The sequence below is a fragment of the Penaeus monodon genome, chromosome 2, assembly GCF_015228065.2.
Source record: "Penaeus monodon isolate SGIC_2016 chromosome 2, NSTDA_Pmon_1, whole genome shotgun sequence".
NCBI lineage: Eukaryota > Metazoa > Arthropoda > Malacostraca > Decapoda > Penaeidae > Penaeus > Penaeus monodon.
The window spans coordinates 48,506,581-48,511,785 of NC_051387.1; the positions used below are offsets into that span (position 1 = coordinate 48,506,581).

General features: G+C 37.2%; 1 protein-coding gene across 2 annotated transcripts in view; it reads right to left on the reverse strand.

Annotated features, from left to right (window-relative positions):
- LOC119583293 (zwei Ig domain protein zig-8-like) overlaps positions 1 to 1,697 on the reverse strand; it is a 42,913-nt gene extending 41,216 nt beyond the window's left edge. The window contains exon 1 of one of the 2 annotated variants that reach the window (XM_037931781.1): positions 1,629 to 1,697. The gene's annotated coding sequence lies outside the window, so the exon portion shown is untranslated. Of the gene's footprint in view, positions 1 to 1,449 lie in introns of both variants that reach the window. The other variant, XM_037931768.1, reaches the window with a different exon arrangement.
- Between the last annotated feature and the right edge of the window lie 3,508 nt (positions 1,698 to 5,205).

Genomic DNA, 5,205 nt, shown 5'->3' on the forward strand with positions numbered 1-5,205 from the left:
TAAATGTAATAATGAATGAATGAATACACAGTTGACTAAACAAATTGATTCAGATAAGTAAAGATGAATAAATAAATAAATAAACAAACACACGCAGATATATATATTAGCTGTAAACAAAAAACAAACACACGTAAATAAAGCAAAGACAAGAAATAACTAAAACGTAAATCAAACGTCAACAAAATACAATCTGAACGCAAAACGAACTTAACTGTTAAATCAGAGAAGACTGGTATGAAACATTAATTAATAAAAAAAAAACGTCCATCTCAAGCTGGGCAAAGTTCTGGAATAAATTTGAAACCTCTCAGCCTGATTTTTCGATTCCATGATCAACAGATTATTAAACTTGAGTAAATATTGCTTTTTACAAGGAAAACATAAAGTATGTACAGATGTGTTATCATCGCAGCCTATGCTGTGGAATGTTCTAACTAAAGAAACAGGTTAGAGACTTTATATGTTTAACTTGTGAACATTACAATGTATCTTAGACACATCACAACCAGTGACAGAATGTGTGGGGATGGGGGAAGGAGAGGCAAGAAAACACCTACAGAAAGGTGGAAGGAGATAGGAGGGGGAAAGTGAGAGAGAGAGAGAAAGAAAGAGAGAGAGAAACTGAACAATTATTTTACAGACATGTACATACCCTGCAAAAGACCATGGAAAGAGGTCAGAACATATACCTTACTGGATGAATTTTAGTGATTTAAAAAGGCAATCAATCAAACATCAACAATATTTGCCTGAAGAGTTACGTTCAGTGTACACCTTCATGGAGAGAGAAAGGGAGAGGGAGAGAGAGAGAAAGGGAGGGGAGAGAGACAGGGAAGGAGGGAGGGAGAGGGAGAGGGAGAGAGAGAGAGAGAGAGAAAGAGAGAGGGAGGGGGAGAAAGAGAGAGGGAGAGAGAGAGAGAGAGAGAGAGAGAGAGAGAGAGAGAGAGAGAGAGAGAGAGAGAAGAGAGAGAGAGAGAGAGAGAGAGAGAGAGAGAGAGGAGAGAATGGAGAGAGAGAGAGGGAGAGAGAGAGAGGGAGAGAGAGAGAGAGAGAGAGAGAGAGAGAGAGAGAGAGAAGAGGGGGGGGGAAAGGGAGGAGAAAAAGAAAAGGATGGGGGAAGAAAAAGAGAAGAGGAAAGGAAGAGAAAGGGGAAGGAGAAGGAGAGAGAGGAAAAAAGAAGAGGACCAGAAAAAAAAGGGGGGGTTTAAAAAAAAAAAAGAAGGAAACGGAGGGGACAATGGACAGGGGAAAGGGGAGAGATAGACAATAGGAAAATAACAGATAGATAGATGATGATAATAATAGATGAAATAGAAAAAACAGACAGAAGACAGACAGACGACAGAAAAACAACAGACAGACAAAAGACAACGACAAACAGATAGATACATAGAGAGACAGACAGACAGACAGAAACAGACAGACAGACAAAAAAATATAACTAACCCTTCAAATCTCTCCTGAAGAAAACGACAGCAATTATTTATTCAGTAAGTCAACACCACTTTCTGTAGCAAGTTCAGAAAGAAAGAAAAAAAACTATACATATCTTGCAGAAGAATACACAAGAGTTCGAGGCACACCGAACTTAGACCGTCCATTCGCTAATGCGAAGGGATATTTACAATCGAGAGGATTTTTTCTACGCAGAAAGCGTGCGACTACACTCTTCCCACACTAGTCAAATCGCTACTGAAAGTTGTTTGATTTCTCTGTCTCGTAGGACTTACCAGACAGCTGCGCGGCGGTTGCCAGTTATCTTTTTTTGTGCAAAAGAGTACCAGCGGGGATAACATTTGTTCAGTGCTTTCAGTGACAAATGTTCAAATTGAAATTCGTCGTTTTTTATCTAATGTGTTTTAATTTGTTTGGTTTCGTGTTTGCTTTCTTCGAAAAATTCCTAGGAATATTAATAAAGACTTAAATAAACATATATGTAGAGATATATGTAATATCTCCATAGGCATTTACTGCCTCAAAATCATTAATGTATACTATGCTTCAAAAAAGACATCATTTAGCATCACCCCCTTACACCTAACCACACACACACCAACAACACAACAACAAAACCCCACAACACACCCACCCACACACACACAACCCCACACACACACACACACACACACACACAAACACCCACCACACATATATATATATATATATATATATTTATATTATATAATATAATATATTATATATATGCATGCAGAAAGCTCTTATTCATATCCCCTTACATGAACACAAGCGTAATTGCACACCACCCAACCTCCACCATTAGCAAACTGCGCACTCTCCGTGTACACAAACACAATCACCCCGAGGCAGCTGGAGAGGCGACACAATCTGAATTAACTTGTTCGATAAAAAAAACGAGCTAAAACTATCAACTCGTCGCAGGTTGCAAATGCATGAATGATTAGCCTGTGTACAGGAGCATCAACCAATTTGATATTCGCTTGATCCGCGCGCGTGACAGATCATGTCGGGGATAGGATTCTGCGAAAGCACTTTCCCTTGACACGAGCGGCGGGCGGGGAGGGGGGGAGCGCGGGGGGGGGGGGGGGGGGGATGAAGGGGGAGGAGGGTGTGAGGGAAGCAAGCGTTGATTTGATATTGAGTGTTGTTTGCACGTGTGCTGTGTGGGTTTGCTTGTGTTTGGATGTGTACACACACAATTTTACACTTTCACACACACACACACACACACACACACACCCACACACACCAAACCAAACAACACCACATATATATAAATTTTAATATATATATATAATTTAAAATTAATTTTATATATATATATATATTAACATATATTATTATATATTTTATTATATAAGTAGAGGATAATAGATAATATATGTAATAAAAATATGTGTATATATGTTCGTCTGTGTGTCTGTGCCCCACAACACACCACACACCACACAACACACACAACACCCACACACACACAACCCCACACGCACAAAACCCCACACACAAATATTATTATAATAATATATTATATTATATAATATATGTATAATATATAACAAAATATTATATAAAATATATAAATTTTATATGTGGTTGTGTGTGGGGTGTTTGTGTGTGTTGTTTTTGTGTGTGTGTGTGTGTGGGGTTTTGTGTGGGGTGTGGTGTGTTGGGGTGCGTTTCGTGTGCGTGTGCGTTGCGTGGGGCGTGTGTGCGTGTGTGTGTGGTGGGGGTGTGGTGTGCGTGTGCTGTGCGTGTGTGTGTGTGTTTGAGTTTTTGGGGAATATTTTATATAAAATTATATAATATATATATAATATATATATATATATTATATATATAAATTGGGGCCGCGGGGGGCCGAATGGGTTTGAGCGTGGACTCAAGACGTCACGACGGGAATCTGAGTTCGAGGGTTCGGGCCCCACCGACCGCCGCGTTGTTTCCCTTGGGCAAGGAACTTCACCTCGTTGCCTCCTAGCTACGGGGTGGCCAACCACCCCAAAGTCGTGCTGGTCCCAAGCCCGAAAAAAATAAAGAAAATGATTACCAAAAAAAAAAGGTACCCCCGGGCACTCTCCGGGGAAAAGGAACTGGGGACCCTCCACTACTCACCCCAAAAGACATCACAACTTTGAAAACGCAATTGAGTTCCTGCTGGACCACGGCGGCTCAACATGAACCTACCGTTAAATTGATGAATATTTTTATATATATATATATATATATATATATATGTATAATACATATTATATACAATAATTGGGGGGTGTTGTGTGTGGTGTGTTAAAATATTAATTATTATATTTAAAATTAATATTAATATTTATATTATTTTATATATATAATACCGAAATACTATCCCCATTATACCACAGGTAATCGCAATATAGGCAAAGTGATATAAAATCACAAAGTTCGCGCTATACAACGGATGTGATCAGGAATATATTTAACACGTCGACAATGCACAAAGCTCATGACAATGGAGATAAGTCGCTAAAGGTTGACACACCTAGTCTGGATGTAGTAACAAAATAATGAGTTCACAGTGAGGGCCAGATGTCCAAGATGTCAAGCATTGTTCCCTGCTAGGAGGCGAGGCCATTAGGCAGGACAGCTGAGATGGGATGACGACTCTGCAAGGGACCAATTGACTGATGCCCCTGGCGAGAAAGGGTAATTAAACAGTATGACTGTGTAAGGGAGTTTCTTTTTTCATTAAAGAATTGTATATATAAACATAAATATTTCATCAATATGATTATATTCACATTGAAATTAAGGGGGAGTGACACAGGTATGTCAAGTCTATTGCCGACTTACCTTCTTGGCTGAAGTACTAGTCACTGCTATTGCTGTGTAACTGTTGCGATGACCAGTGCGCCATTTGCCAAACAAAAAACAGTACAAGCACGGCTTATATGAATGATATGATAAGCAACATGTCATTGTTCCAAAAAAATTTGGGGGCAAGTTCATCCCACCGCTGCCACCAATTATATATTAAGTGTGTAGAGAGAATTCAAACCCACACAAATAAGAATAACTCTAGACAAATGGTATGCGAATGTATATATAGAAATACACATAGATATACACGTATGCGTGTGTGTGTGTGTGAATAAGCATATAAATCCATATGTATATGTTTATTTCTGTATATATCTGTATTTTTATGTACATATATGTATGTATATATGTGGCATGCGCATGTGTGTGTGTGTGTGTGTGTGTGTGTGTGTGTGTGTGTGTGTGTGTGTGTGTGTGTGTGCAGTATATACAAATACATGCATATATTATATATATATATATATATATATATATATATATATATATATATATGTATGTATGTTATGTTATATATAAATACATATATGTGTGTGTGGTGTATATATATATATATATATATTATATTTTAATATATATATATAAAATATATATATATATATATACCAACACACTCACACACACAAAACACCACACACACACACACACCACCACAACATATATATATATAATATATATATATATATATATATAATATATATTTATATAATATATGTGTGTGTGTGTGGGGTGTGTGTGTGTGTGTGGTGTGTGTGTGTGTGTATGTATATATTTTATATATATATTATAATATATTTTATATATATATATATATATATGTGTGTATATATAAAATTATTCTTCTATATCTATATCTATATCTATATATATTATATA